Source organism: Phocoena sinus, chromosome 2 (genome assembly GCF_008692025.1).
Source record: "Phocoena sinus isolate mPhoSin1 chromosome 2, mPhoSin1.pri, whole genome shotgun sequence".
Taxonomy (NCBI): Eukaryota; Metazoa; Chordata; class Mammalia; order Artiodactyla; family Phocoenidae; genus Phocoena; species Phocoena sinus.
Window position 1 is genome coordinate 117,217,223 of NC_045764.1, and position 17,331 is coordinate 117,234,553.

The window sequence follows — 17,331 nt, forward strand, 5'->3', positions numbered from 1 at the left end:
TTGGTAATGAAATGCAAATGTCTCTGTTCATTAAGGCTCAACTATTTCATCAATCTTGCATACATAGTTCAGAGGGAACTGATAATTATATTTCAATGTGAAAAAATGTTTATTAATTATCAGTATGAGGCAGCTAGGTGTATCCAATTATACCCATATAATGCAGTTTCACAAAGTGATTTGATTTTTATTTATTACTTCACAGCCTTGATTTTACTGGATTTGATGGAGTTTGGCATATTCACAAAGTGAATTACAAGTTATAAAAACACTTAAATAAACATCCAGAGTCCTTAAAATTAGGAGTCTGATTTTATTGGTATTGTGTATATGTGTGCAACACAACCCTCTTTAAGATTATATAGAGAAGAATCACTGAATTTTTAAGGTTGTGGGTGTGCATACCATATTTGTTCATTTATTAAATACTTTTGTAAATTTAAACTCTAAATTTTAACCATTTAGAGTTTTGATCTTAATATTAGAAGTTTTGTTTTATAAATTAGTTATGCCAGATTCCTTTTTCAACTTCATTATACCAATTCCATAAAATAAAGTATGTACTAAAAGGAAAAATTGTGGTATCAAGATGGATCTTCAAATACGTGGGATTTCCCCTATAATACAATAATGATATTGCTTATGGGAATTTGTAACTTGATGTGCTAGTCAACCACATTCATAGTCATAGTTGTCAGACACCAGCCAATTATTCAAGGAGATGCTTTGGGGAATATCCTGGGATTGCATCTTATTCTTTAACAACCATACCTAACCAGTTTTTACTAACTTGCTCCTAAAGTTACAGAGATTTTCCTCTTTCCTTCAACCCCCAAATCAACTCTCCTACATACATGCAAACAAAACTGGGCAGATGGCTTCACCACCATGGATAGATCTGCCCTTCTTCAGAGTAACTTCTTATCTGAATTTATCTTGCCTTTCTTTCTGATTTTTACCCTTTTGTTTTTTAGAGGTATACATTCTTCTGATCTAGCTAATTTAGTCCCATATATTCTCCATCTTTTATTCACATCATCAGTCTTTTACACTCATTTAATTGTCCTTTTTCTCAAACATACATAACACTCCCCATTAAAAAAATCAGAAATAAAACCCTCACTTTATTCTACTATTCCTTTCACTACATGTTACTTTTGTGTTTTCCTTTACAACCACTGTCCTTGAGTTTTTAAATAAACTGCTCCATTTCCTTACCTCCTCTTTTCTGCTTAAAAACCTGAAATTTAATTTTCAATCTAATGCTCCACTGAAGCTACCATTTGGAGGTCATCTCTTACCTCCTAGGTAAATTTAAACCCATTTCTCCATCCTCATCTTAACCTTGCTTCTTTCTCTGATCCGACCAATCGGTCCCTTCTCTTCTACCCTCTCTTGGTTTCCATGATATTTTATTCTTCTGGTTCTTCTCCTACTTCTCTGATCATGATTTCTTTGTCTTCTCACTGGTTTTACTTCCTCTTTCAATTCCCTTTAAACAGTTATTAAAGTATAACAAAAATAAACAAAAGACAAAAAGCATAATTGTGCAGCTTCATATATTTTCACAAATTATACACTCCAGTGAAACTAGCATCTAGATCAAGAAACAAGGTATTGACACCATCTCAGAGGCCAGTCACTACTCCATCCCCAGCTATCCTAACAGTCAGTCCTTAACTTCCATTCTTCTCCTTCAACAAGTTAACTTTTGCAAATTCATTCACCATGTCCATATTGATAAATCCCACATTGCTATTTCAAGGACTGATGTATTGTTTGAAATATTTTGCTCCTTCCTCTCCTAACCCCTCTTATTCAAGCAGATATGAAAATGTGGTAGTATTTTTTCAACATCTCAAATTGTTTTTTTCTTTTCATTTCCATGTCACCACTGTGGTTTAGACCAAAAGTCAGTAAACTACAGCCTGCAGGCCAAATACAGCCCTCTGCCGTTTGGTTTTTTTCTAAATAAAGTTTTGTTGGAATGCAGCCATGCTCATTCATTTACATATTGTGTCGAAGAGCTGCCACAGAGACCATATGGTCTAAAAAGTCTCAAATGTTTACTATTTTATCCTTTACAGAAAAAAATGACCAATCCCTGGTTTAGGTCTTCACTATTTTACACTAAATTGCTGCAGTAACTTCCTACTTGGTTATAGTAATTCTAGTTCCTCTCTCCTGCACCTTTGGGTAATGGCCTTGCTATGCCTCCTCAAACACATTTCATTTTCCTCATGAATTCCTTTGCTCAGTATAAAATCAAACTCCTTTCCCTGGAAGTCAAAGTCTCTGTTACAACAAAAAGTAAGAAGTACAGACGTTAAAGAAGGGAGCAGTGGTGTACAACCTTTAAGCCACACACCACAACTTCCTTCCTCAATGCCTATACTTCGAATCCCCTATACTTTAATCCCCTTCACATATGCCTCACTCGTAGCTATAGTTTGCTGTAACTGAGATGCTCCCCTCCTCATTCCCTATAAGCATTTCCCTCTTCCTTCTCATAAATGCCTTCATGGATTATACATCTTTCACAGCTGCCTCAAATTCTACCTCCACCTCCTCCAACTCCAAAGCCGTAATCTTCCCCTTTTCTGTATCCCATTACCCTTGTAAGTTTTAACACAGAAGCTGCCTCTTGATTCTCTATTATCTTAAACTATTTAATCATTGACTTGAAGCTCCCCCATAGCAGAGCACATTACTTCTGCTTTCTAGAACACACTGGGCACACAGCAAAAACTTAACAAATACAGGTAGCTTTGATTTCTAGGCTTCATAAGTAAATTACTATCAGCAACCAGAATCCTTGTTCATAAAACAATGATAGAGTCTCTGTTACCATGGCAGACTCACGAAACTACATTTTTGATTATGCCCCCAAAGCCTTAGCACGGACTAGAATCTAGAAATTCGGGGGACTGAGCACAACTGATGAAGAAGAATATTCTACAGAAGTTTGTAGCTCAAAAAGCCTTCACTTTCATACCTTAAATCACCTCTAATTTGTCATTCTAGGTACAGTAACTTAGAAATGGCATATTTCACATTCAGTAAGTTTTCATCTTTGCCAGAATGTTCATTTTCTTAATACTTATTCAATATGTCTCAAAAATCATATTGAGTTTTTTTAATCATTTTTTTTCTGGTCTCCAAATCTAAAAACAAAGACTTTATTGCAAACAACCACAAAAGTAATTTAGAACTTGAATTCAAATGAAATATAAAACCTTAAGGCAATATATATACACACACTTGGAAATATTCATCAAAAAAAGAAAAAAGAACAGGTAAGAGTTAAGAGTCTGGAAACTTAAAAATATCCAAGGATGAAAACTGCCATAAGCATTGTCTTGTTTGAAAAGGCCACTGTGAATAACTTTACAAGTTTCTCCATCTCAATTGCAAGAAAAGATCTTACTTGCAATGAGTCTAAATGCTTAGTCTGAAGTTCTCAGGACTCCAAATTGCATGGTTACCCTTCAGAGAGAAAGCAAACTCCCCATGCCAGTCTAAGAATAATGTAGTCAAGGCAGAAGGAATAGCAGACCACAAGGATGCATCAGTCTAGGCTATTTGCCTACAATTGTGCTATCCAAGAAAATATTCTGAAAGATTCATTGTGACCTAAAGATATTGGCTGCAGTCCAGTAACAGTATCAACTATAAGTCCAAATAATAGTAATAATCATAATAATAGCAATAATAGTAGTAGCAGTAATTGGTGATCCAAGAGAGTGGGCACAGAGCATTCAGCATCTATATGAGAGATCTTTCTACTCTTTGCTTCTCGCAGCAAAATTAACACATATAAACAAAAAACGTCATTAAAAAATCCTAAATTACAAATAACAAATACCATATATTAACGCATATATGTGGAATCTGAACCAGTTTTCAAGGCAGAAATAGAGACACAGATGTAGAGAACAAATGTATGGACACCAAGGGGGGAAAGCGGGGGGTGGGGGAGGGGTGGAAAAACAAAAAAAAAACAAATAACATTTACTTTCTAAGCCTGTTTCTTCTTTCCTGCCATTTCATGTTTTCTTTTGGAGTTTTATGGAATAGGAAACTATAAACCATAAAGAAAAACTCACAAGTGTTTAGGGTATAGTGATTAGGATGAAGCAAAAGTTTATGGCAATTTAAATGGCCTCTAGGACGGACTAGTTTACTGTGATTTCTTTTTGTTGATGGCAAAGTATTGCAATTTGTTTTCTGCTCCATGATTACTTCAGAGCCTAATCTCTCTCTTGCACTCTCAAGGCTCAGGAGTGACCCGTTTTCAAGGGCATTGGGGCCTCTGTTCACTGACTGTGTAGAGGAAACATGACACCAAGATGATGCCCCAGAGCAAATGTAAATTTTACCTGGGTTCTGCTCTAAAAGACTTCTTGTCACTTAGCAGCACTATGAATTTTAATATGATTCTTATTGAAACTCAGTGGCTTACTTTTAATCTTCAATCTTTGGAGGGTATTGATCATATTCATCAGGTCATAGAGGTGCCCTTGCTGCAGGCATCAAGGCTTTTATAGAGTAGCATATTCAGTTTCTGCTTAAATTCGTTATTTCATTCTTCTCTCTCTGAAAATTACTTCCTGATTTCAATTTTCAGCTTTTTTGGTTTCATCTTGATTGTTACTAGCCTGAAATTAACTTCAAAAATATTGTCACCTATAATAACTGATCAACGTAAACATTTATATAACCAGTATGTAACTAAATATTCCATTCAGAAGCATTCATTCAAATCACATACATTAAGTAGTTACTGCATACACAGACAATGAGCTCAGAATTGGGAACATCATGATAATTAAAACTAAATAAAACATTTTTCTTTATGCAGTTCAAGGCTTAGTGGAGAGATATAAACCCTAATCAAATAATCATAAAACAAATGTGAAATTTCTACTACATCAAGTATTATGTAAAAGAGGCATATCATTCTGTGAGAACCCATCATAATATTTTTTGAAAGATTAGATCATTCTTCCCTGAGGAATTGATGTTGGAACTTAAATCTGAAGGATGATTAAGAGTTAAACTAGGCAGAGTGGAGAAATGAGCATACTAGGTATAACAAATGGTATAACAAAGACCCTGTGGTAGACAGGTGCCTGGTGAGTACAGGGATTGAAAGAAAGTAAGTGAAGCTGAAGCAAAGAGAACAAAAGGGATGTTAGTATAAGAAGCTAAGTCTTGTTGATTCTACCCTCAAACTATTGTGTTCATCTCCCTCTGTTCTCACTCCTACCACCCTACTTGAAAGTAGAATCAAATACAGGTCTCTCCTACAATAATGGATCTGGCTACTATCTGCTCTTAATTCCCTTTTGCTCCATACAATGGATTCTCTGCACTGTAGTCAGTGATCTTTTCCAAATGCAAATTACATATGTCACTTCTCTACTTAATACCAATCAATGACATTCCACTTTTCATAGGATGATAGAACTACCAGGACTATTCAAATGGTCTGTCCCTACCCACTTCTCCAATCTCATCTCTTGCTATTTTACCCTATGCCTTCAATGCTTCTGACACTCTGACCTTCTCTCTGTTCCAACAGAGAATATTTATGTAAGCTGTTACCTCTGCAAGGAAGCTCCTTTACCTCTTTACCTGGTAACCAAATATGGCTTCCCTAAAGAAAGCCTTGGTAATGAAAACCCTACCCCCAACTTGATTAAACCATTTATATATTTTTATGGTATCCTATAAATCTCCTTCCTGATTTATATGATACATTGCATTTTGGACTCCAATTTTTCACTCTTCCCTATGTCCAAACACTTTGCCATGTAATTTTATAGCTCCTGCTACAGAAGAATGTGTACATCTCTACTTCCTTTGGGCTTAACCATGTAATTTGCTTTAGCCATTGAGATATTAACAGCCAGCCAGTAAGCTAGGACATGAAAACGTCGTTTGTGGTTAGATTGCCCCCACTGTTAAAAGAACATATCATGGTTAGCCCACTGGTCCAAGAAGGATGAGACATGTGGAGCAAACACAACCTGCAGCTTAATCCTCTTCAACTGAGCCCAGCAGAGCCACCAACCCATGCCAAAGCCATGTGAAAATTAATGGTTTTTGCTGTATATGTGTCAGAGATTTTTGTAATTATCTGTTAGCAATAACTGACTGATACAACTTATAACAGGTGTGAACTGTTTTAAAATGGGAAATATAAGGCATGTCACATTATTTGTCTAAATCAATAAAGTGCAATCAATACTATAGGTAACCACTGAGTAATTTTTACAGATGATGATTTTAGCTACCTGGAATATGTTAGTGATAACCAGAAAAACAGCTTACTGTCACTACCTGGATGATCATGAACTAGTCACTTAACCCCCCAGGTACTCTGTTTTCCCATCTTTAAAATGAGGGGAATGGACTCAGCAGTGGTAGTAAATAGGTCTGTCTTGAGAACTGACTTCAGTTAATTGTTGGGACTTTCTGTAATGCTATGCTGACAATAGCCCTAAGGCCAAATTTAAGTTCAGTCGACTGAGTGCCATGAGCAATTAGCAATGTCTTCCCTGGACAAGAGAGGGGGGTGCCGCAGCACTAGAGCCACCTATATGACACCCTTGGATGAGAGAATCTCCTACCTTCATTCCATATTTGACACCCCATCACTCAAGGAGTCAATAAATTGATAGAGACAATAGAAGTGAGATCTAACTATAGTTTTGGACAGGTAAGAATTACCTCTTTTCTTTCTTTTTTTTTTTTATGTTTCTCAGCAAAGTGCTAATTACACAGAATTGTTTAATAAAGAATTGTGATTGTTTTATTATTTGTGGTAGCTCCATAGCTTGGGAGTTTACTCAATGGGCTTATAAACCAGAAGCCTCTTAGATGCAAGTGACAAACACTCACCTTAAACTAACTTACAGAGGGAAAAAAAAGGTGAAACTTACTGACTTACATGATTGAGAAGTCCAGGAGTTGTTGGCTTCTTGTATGGCTAGATTTGGGGCTTAAAATCATGTCACAGGAGTTAGGCCTTTTCTATCCATCACTCAGTTCAGCTCCCCTTAGTGACCCTACATGGTAATCCTGGCAGTTCTAAACTCCCTTAATAGTTTCAGGGATAAAAATGAAGACTGAGTTTTATTGGACCTAATTTACTGATCTTAAGTCATATACTTACTCCTAAACTAACCAGTTTTTCCAGGGGAAGTGTGGTATTGCATTGACCATGCCAAGGACCCAGTTGTGCCTTTTTGGAGGGATTGTAGTTGATTTTGATTTTCTTCTCCATATTTTTCCTATATATTCTGAATTTTCTACAATGACTATGTGATACCTTTATAATCAGAAAATTATTCATAAAAAGAGAACAAATAAGGAGGAGCAGAAGTTCTGATTGGTTCTTCTTTTGGACAATATATGACATTACCACCTTTGAACCTGTCTGTTACACTCAGTTATGGTGAAATGGGATCTTAGATCTACCTCAGTTTTCTAAGCATTATACTAAAAATTAAGACTTCATTTGATCTAGGCTGTTCTTCATTCTGCTAAAAATAATTTTTGCATGAAAGCTACTAGACAGCCTGACATGAGAAAACTTGATTTAAAATGTTCTTGATGTGCTAACAAAAGATCCTGGACACAGTGGTGTATATCTTTGTTCTACAGAGATGACTTGGTTATTTCTTGTGTTTTACATGCCACACTTATTTGCAGGGTTAAATGATGCTTCTAAGTATAGACCTTCCACATAAACTTTGAGACAAACAAAAGGATAAAGTTAATTATAAATTTGGGAAAATCTGGTGTACCAAAATCAAATCTATGATGTAATGAGTCCACCATAACGATACTAACTTTGAAAATGTATTTTTGATCCAAAGCCACATACTGTATGAGATTTCCCCCAAGACCAAAGTGCACTGTTCAGCTCTCAAAAGGAGTTAAGAAGATTTCTCACTATACAAGAACCGTAAAATAAGACTCCTGTAAATGTGCAATAAATTTGCAACTAACAGTATAATTAACAACGTTAACTATTTTTATTTTTAGGCCACAATGAACTAAACAAGCAGATCTACATCTCGCTTATCCTGAATACTAGGATACCTCTTCCTTGACTACTTTCCTTCAGTCAAATTCTAATGTTGCACCCATGACCCCCACCCCACCCTGCCTTCAGCCAGTTCGATTTCTTCAGGTCCTGCTTCTGGAAGGGATCAGAATAAATCAACGATGCTAAGGTTAAAATAAATAATTCAAAAATGTGGTTCATTTTGCCTCTTAATATATTTTTTATGTTTTGTAACAGTTTTTTACTTTTCCTTTGGGGAAGACAGTGCTTTTATTTGTCTAAGTCAATATCTTAACCAAAATAAATGGATGAAAATTTCATCACCTTAGCACATTAGTATGCAAAATCATATATATGTAAAATGTGGATTTCAGGGTACTCAAATCACATGAAAAGCCAACACCTTAAGACATACACATATTATTAAAAACCGCTTCCTCTGTGCATATTTGACTCAAACATCTACATAGATATATATATCTAGATTTTATTCTAGAGAGACACAATGAAAATAGAATCAAAGAAATTATTTTGTTTCAGGAATAGCAAAAAGTCAAACTTGAACATTAAAATTCACCTCCAGTAACATTTCTCTTTTTAACAACAGAAAAATTTTCCATGGAACACAGAAGTGGACATAAATCGGAATCTTTTTTTTTTTTTTTTTCGGTACGCGGGCCTCTCACTGTTGTGGCCTCTCCCGTTGTGGAGCACAGGCTCTGGACGCGCAGGCTCAGCGGCCATGGCTCATGGGCCCAGCTGCTCCGCAGCATGTGGGATCTTCCCGGACCGGGGCACGAACCCACGTCCCCTGCTCAACCACTGAGCCACCAGGGAAGCCCATAAATCAGAATCTATAAAGGAGAAGTTAATTTCTCTAATCATTTGTCCAATGTTCTCTCTTCTCTGTTATCTGCAACTGAAAAGTGTTAACTTTTTAGTTACACTTTGGAGTCACTGTAGTCTGTCACACCAAAATAATGATACTGTGGATTTTGCATTATTGTGCAAAACCTAGGACTGCTGCATTTCTGTAGCTTAGGTACTCAGTTAAAATACTTAATTAAAATGACATAATTTAGAAATAACAAGCTTCTTTTAAAGCAAGATTGCTTTAGTAAATTATAGCAAGCACCTAACAGTACAGTGTGCAACCATTAAAACGGGCATTTAAAATGGTATGTAGAAATAATAAAAATGTTTATGATATGATTTTATATATAAAAAAGCTGAATTAGTGGGTATATTTAAATCTGGAAGGTTGCTTTATGGAAGAGGGGCTGGAAGAAGTTACTGCTGCAGGTGGCCCAGCTTTAGGAAGACCAGTTCTGGAGGATGGGAACTCTAAGATGAAAAGTGCTGGCCGATTCAGTTCCTGATGTCATCTTGTGCTACTGACCATGGATATGTTCAGGAGACCCTGAGGTCCAGCAGAGTTAGCCATGGGGCTGACAGGGTCTTGGTGCTCCAGCCGGGTGTCAGGCATGAGCCTCTGAGGTGGGAGAGCCACCAGTTCAGGACACTGGACCATCAGAGACCAGCCAGCCCCATGAAATATCAATACGTGAGAGCTCTCCCAGAGATCTCTGTCTCAACGTTAAGACCCAGCTCCACTCAATGACCAGCAAACTCCAGTGCTGGACACCCCACACCAAACAACTAGCAAGACAGGAACACAACCCCAACCATTAGCAGAGAGGCTGCCTAAAATCATAAGTTCACAGGCACCCCAAAACACACCACCAGATGCAGTCCTGCCCACCAGAAAGACAAGATCCCGCCTCATCCACCAGAACACAGGCACCAGTCCCCTCCATCAGGAAGCCTACACAACAAAATGAATCAACATTACACACTGAGGGCAGACACCAAAAGCAACGGGAACTACAAACCTGCAGCCTGCGAAAAGGAGACCCAAAACACAGTAAGTTAAGCAAAATGAGAAGACAGAGAAATTAACAGCAGATGAAGGAGCAAGGTAAAAACCCACCAGACCAAACAAATGAAGAGGAAATAGGCAGTCTACCTGAAAAAGAATTCAGAGTAATGATAGTAAAGATGATCCAAAATCTTGGAAATCGAATGGAGAATATACAAGAAACGTTTAACAAGGACCTAGAAGAACTAAATAGAAAACAAACAATGATGAACACAAAAAGTAAAATTAAAAATTCTCTAGAAGAAATCAATAGCAGAATGACTGAGGGAGAAGAATGGATAATGACCTGGAAGATAAAATAGTAGAAATAACTACCACATTTCCACTAGTTGAAAATTCCCTAATATGGAAAAGGAAATAGTCAATCAAGTCCAGGAAGTGCAGAGAGTCCCATACAGGATAAATTCAAGGAGAAACATGCCAAGACACATATTAATCAAACTATCAAAAATTAAATACAAAGAAAAAATATTAAAAGCAGCAAGGGAAAAGCAACAAATAATATACAAGGAAATGCCCATAAGGTTAACAGCTGATCTTTCAGCAGAAACTCTGCAAGCCAGAAGGGAGAGGCAGGACGTATTTATAGTGATGAAAGAGAAAAACCTACAACCAAGATTACTCTACCCAGCAAGGATCTCATTCAGATTCAACAGAGAAATTAAAACCTTTACAGACAAGCGAAAGCTAAAAGAATTCAGCACCACCAAACCAGCTTTACAACAAATGCTAAAAGAACTTCTCTAGGCAGGAAACACAAGAGAAAAAGAGACCTACAAAAACAGGGGCTTCCCTGGTGGCACAGTGGTTGACAATCTGCCTGCCAATGCAGGGGACACGGGTTCAAGCCCTGGTTTGGGAAGATCCCACATGCTGCGGAGCAACTAGGCCCATAAGGCACAATTCCTGAGCCTGCGCGTCTGGAACCTGTGCTCCGCAATAAGAGAGGCTGCAATATTGAGAGCCCCACGCACAGCGATGAAGAGTGGCCCCCACTTGCTGCAACTAGAGAAAGCCCTCGCAAAGAAACGAAGATCCAACACAGCCAAAAATAAATAAATAAATAAAATTAAGACCTACAAAAACAAACCCCAAACAATTAAGAAAATGGTAATAGGAAGATATATACAGATAATTACCTTAAGCGTAAATGAATTAAATGCTCCAACCAAAAGACACAGACAGGCAGACTGAATACAAAAACCAAGACCCATAAATATGTTGTCTACAAGAGACCCACTTCAGACCCAGGGACACATACAGACTGAAAGTGAGGGGATGGAAAAACATATTCCACACAAATGGAAAACAAAAGAAAGCTGGAGTAGCAATTCTCATATCAGACAAAATAGATTTTTAAATAAAGACTATTACAAGAGACAAAGAAGGACACTACATAATGATCAAGGGATCAATCCAAGAAGAACATATAACAATAGTAAATATTTATGCACCCAACATAGGAGCACCTCCATACATAAGGCAAATGCTAACAGCCATGAAACGGGAAATTGAAAGTAACACAATAATAGTAGGGGACATTAACACCCCACTTTTACCAATGGACAGATCAACCAGAGTGAAAATAAATAACGAAACACAAGCTTTAAATGATACACTAAACAACATGGACTTAATTGATATTTATGGGATATTCCATCCAAAAACAACAGAATACACTTTTTTCTCAAGTGCTCATGGAACATTCTCCAGGATAGATCATATCTTGAGTCACAAATCACCTTGAGTCACCTTGGTAAATTTAAGAAAATTGAACTTGTATCATGTACCTTTCCCGACCACAACGTTATGAGACTAGATATCAGTTACAGGAAAAAAACTGTAAAAAAATGCAAACATATGGAGGCTAAACAATACACTACTAAACAACCAAGAGAGCACTGAAAAAATCAAACAGGAAATCAAAAAATAACTAGAAACACATGACAATGAAAACACCATGACCCAACACCTATGGGATTCAGCAAAAGCAGTTCTAAGAGGGGAATTTATAGCAATACAATCCAACCTCAAGAAACACCTCAAAGAAACAACCTAACCTTACACCTAAAGCAATTAAAGAAGGAAGAGCAAAAAACCCTGAAGTTTGCAGAAGGAAAGAAATCAGAAAGATCAGATCAGAAATGAATGAAACAGAAATGAAGGAAATGATAGCAAAGATCAATAAAACTAAAAGCTGGTTCTTTGATAAGGTAAACAAAATTGATAAACCATTAGGCAGACTCATCACGAAAAAAAGGGAGAAGACTCAAATCAATAGAATTAGAAAAGAAAAAGAAGTAACAATTGACACTGCAGAAATACAAAGGATCATGAGAGATTACTACAAGCAACTACATGCCAATAAAATGGACAATCTGGAAGAAATGGACACATTCTTAGAAAAACACAACCTTCTGAGACTGAACCAGCAAGAAATAGAAAATATAAACAAACCAATCACAAGCACTGAAATTCAAACTGTGATTAAAAATCTTCCAACAAACAAAAGCCCAGGACCTGATGGCTTCACAGGCGAAATCTATCAAACATTCAGAGAAGAGCTAACACTTGTCCTTCCCAAACTCTTCGAAAATATAGCAGAGGGAGGAACACTCCCAAAACTCATTCTACGAGGCCACCATCACCCTGATACCAAAACCAGACAAAGATGTCACAAAGAAAGAAAACTACAGGCCAATATCACTGATGAACATAGATGCAAAAATCCTCAACAAAATACTAGCAAACAGAATCCAACAGCACATTCACCAGATCATATACCATGATCCAGTGGGGTTTCTCCCAGGGATGCAAGGATTCTTCAATATAAGCAAATTAATCAATGTGATACACCATATTAACAAACTGAAGGAGAAAAACCATATGATCATCTCAAGAGATGCAGGAAAAGCTTTTGACAAAATTCAACCCCCATTTATGATAAAAACTCTCCAGAAAGTAGCCATAGAGGGAACTTACCTCAACAAAATAAAGGCCATATATGACAAACTCACAGCCAACATCGTTCTCAGTGGTGAAGAACTGAAACCATTTCCTCTAAAATAAGGAACAAACCAAGGTGGCCCACTCTCACCACTATTACTCAACATAGTTTTGGAAGTTTTAGCCACAGCAATCAGAGAAGAAAAAGAAATAAAATGAATCCAAATTGGAAAAGCAGAAGTAAAGCTTTCACTGTTTGCAGATGACATGATAATACTATACCTAGAGAATCCTAAATATGCTACCTTAAAACTAATAGAGCTAATCAATGAATTTGGTATAGTAGCAGGATACAAAAGGAATGCACAGAAATCTCTTGCATTCTTATACCCTAATGATGAAAAATCTGAAAGAGAAATTAAGGAAATGCTTCCGTTTACCACTGTAACAAGAATAAAATACCTAGGAATAAACCTACCTAAAGTGGGAAAGACTTGCATACACAAAACTATAAGACACTGATTAAAGAAATTAAAGATGATACAAACAGATGGAGAGATACACCATGTTCTTCAATAAGAAGAGACAACATTGTGAAAATGACTATACTACCCAAAGCAATCTACAGATTCAATGCAATCCCTATCAAACTACCAATGGCTTTTGTCACAGAACTAGAACAAAAAATTGCACAATTTGTATGGAAACACAAAAGACCCCGAATAGTCAAAGCAATCCTGAGAGCGAAAAATGGAGCTGGAGGAATCAGGCTCCCTGACTTCAGACTATACTACAAAGCTACGGTAATCAAGACAGTATGGTACTGGCACAAAAACAGAAATATAGATCAATGGAACAGGATAGAAAACTCAGAGATAAACCCATGCACATATGGTCACCTTACCTTTGATAAAGGTGGCAAGAGTATTCAATGGAGAAAAGACAGCCTCTTCAATAGGTGGAGCTGGGAAAGCTGGACAGCTACATATAAAATGAAATTAGAACACTCCCTAACACCATACACAAAAATAAACTCAAAATGGATTAAAGAACTAAATGTAAGGCCAGACACTATAAAACTCTTAGAGGAAAACATAGGAAGAACACTCTATGACATAAATCACAGCAAGATTCTTTTTGACTCACCTCCTAGAGAAATGGAAATAAAAACAAAAATAAACATGTGGGACCTAATGAAACTTAAAAGCTTTTTCACAGTAAAGGAAACCATAAACAAGATGAAAAGACAACCCTCAGAATGGGAGAAAATATTTGCAAACAAAGCAACTGACAAAGGATTAATTTCCAAAATATACAAGCAGCTCATGCAGCTCAGCAGCAAAAAAACAAACAACCTGATGCAAAAATGGGCAGAAGACCTAAATAGACATTTCTCCAAAGAAGACACACAGATTGCCAATAAACACGTGAAAGGATGCTCAACATCACTAATCATTAGAGAAATGCAAATCAAAACTACAATGAGGGATCACCTAAAACTGGTGACAATGGGCATCAAGAAATCTAGAAACATTAAATGCTGGAGAAGGTGTGGAGAAAAGGGAACCCTCCTGCAGTGTTGATGGCAATGTAAATTGGTACAGCCACTATGGAGAATAGTAAGGAGGTTCCTTAAAAAAACTACAAATAGAATTACCATATTACCCAGCAATCCCACTACTGGGCATATACCCAGAGAAAACCATAATTCAAAAAGGGACATGCACCTCAATATTCACTGCAGCACTATTTACAATAGCCAGGTCATGGAAGCAACCTACATGTCCATCGAAAGACTAATGGATAAAGAAGATGTGGTACATATATAGCATGGAATATTAAAGGAACCATAAAAAGGAATGAAATTGTGTCATTTGTAGATGTGGATGGACCTAGAGACTGTCATACAGAGTGAAGTCAGAAAGAGATAAACAAATATCGTATATTAATGCATATATGTGGAATCTAGAAAAATGGTACAGATGAACCAGTTTGCAAGGCAGGAATAGAGACACAGATGAGGAGAACAAACATGTTGATACCAAGGGTGGGAAAGGGGAGGATGGGATGAATTCCATATATATGGAATCTAAAAAAAAAAAAAAAACAAGGTTCTAATGAACCTAGGTGCAGGACAGGAATAGAGACGCAGACATAGAGAATGGACTTGAGGACATGGGGAGGGGGAAGGGTAAACTGGGACAGAGTGAAAGTGTAGCTTTACACATATACACTAGCAAATGTAAAATAGATAGCTAGTGGGAAGTAGCTTCATCGCACAGGGAGATCATCTCCGTGCTTCATGACCACTTAGAAGGGTGGATAGGGAGGGTGGGAGGGAGACGCAAGAGGGAGAGGATATGGGGATATATGTATACGTATAGCAGATTCACTTTGTTATACAGCAGAAACTAACACAACAATGTAAAGAAATTATACTCCAATATAGATGTTAAAAAAAAAAGCTGAATTAGAAAATGTGTCACAACCATAAATACAAACGGTTAAAGACAAGGCTTAGAAAGAAACTTGCAAAAAGATGAAAAGCTGTGATTGAGTACTGGGATTAGATATGATTTATTTTAATATCTTCTTCAATATTGGTAATAATGATTTCAATTGAAAGGAACAAAGTTAACATCTTCATACTTAGCTATGGTTGTTTCCATCGTTAACAGATATTCATGGATATGCTTGTGAGAATTCATAATATCAACTGTCTTTTATTTCTTAAACACCTAGTTGTGGAACATAAATCCCCCTGTTAAAGCATCCTCTATTTAAGATTTCTCATCTGACTTCCCCATGTCTTCTTAGTCAGTGAATGCTATCAGCTGATGAATTTGATTCATTTTCCTTCAGTTAAGAGCAAATATTTTTGTTATTCAAATTATGTTCATCATGCTACTAATTATATACAAAGCATTGTTCCTTCAAACTCTTTCATGACATTATTGGTATAAAGTAAGCATATGCACATCTTCACCAAGGATTTCAAGCTAATGCAGCTTAAAAAACATCAGTCTACCTAGAAATATGCATATGTTGACTTTACTTTGATTTTGTAACTACAAAGGAAAGTAAAAGGACAACAGATTTGAAAATGTTGTCTTGCATACATAAAAATGAATAATTGAGTACCAGACTTATGAAACATTTATATATATATATATATGTTACACATACACACACATATGTATACAATTTAGATATACAATTTAGATTTGAATATTCATCTATTGCTTCATGCCATTGAATAGGGGAAAATAATCTTCCTGCAATCATTAAAGCAAATTTTGGTATCTGTCATGACATAACACTCAAAAGGCAGCTACAGGGATGCAGAACCTTGTGTGTCAGGGAACACACGACCCTACCACCAGATAACTCCCAGAAGTCATTATCATGGTCTCAAGAAAGATCCCTAGAGGTCCTTCTCTTTCTCTCATGTTGCCTTTATCACCATCACCACAGCCCAACTTTCTCTCCTTTACCAAGCTACCACCTACCCAATAATGAAAAACTCATCTCGAGTTCTTAAAATTGAAGGTCACAATGCAAAAATGTGTGAATTTGATTTTTTCAATAGCTTAGTCCCACAGTGGACTTCTGCATATCCGAAATTTAAACAGTAAAATTTAAAGCCCACAGCATCACATTCTTCTCCCACCATACTAAATTTCTATTACATCTCAAAATGGCAAGAACCATGGTCCATAGTATGCAGAATCATCACTTTGTTCTAGCCACCTTCTCTCTTGAGAGAAACCCCTGTGATCTTTGATGTTTTCTCAGCCTCACTCATGTTCCTGCCCAGACCCTATTATGGTCAGTATGTGCCTATTTATATCTCATTTTGATAATCAGGGTCCCAAAGGACTTTTGTCTCATCAGTATCAGAAGTAATACTAGAAATTTAATTTTAAAACCTATCCTAAGCAAGAAGAGATGAATGGGTTTAGTATGCTGTGTCATTATAATAAGAGTCATGATTTCTTGAGAACTTGGAGGCCAGGAATTATGCAAAACACTTTTAATCTAATTTGATCCACACAAAAGCCCAGTCGACAGATAAAAACATTGAGGAATATTCAAATTCAAGTCTGACCGACTCCAATGCTCTAGCACTGTACTCCACTACCATCTAATACCTATACTGAATAGGTCTATACCTAAATCCAGCCCCCATGCCTAAACTGCCCTGTTCACCATCTCTATGCTCAGGCCATAGGTCCTGCACTCATATTTATTAAAGACCTTTAAACAAACACAATGTTGGCTATAAAATGAGACCATTTTCAGAAGGGAGTCAGGAACTTGAGCCCAGGAACAATGACTAAGAGAACAACAAACATGTCTTCATAGCCCT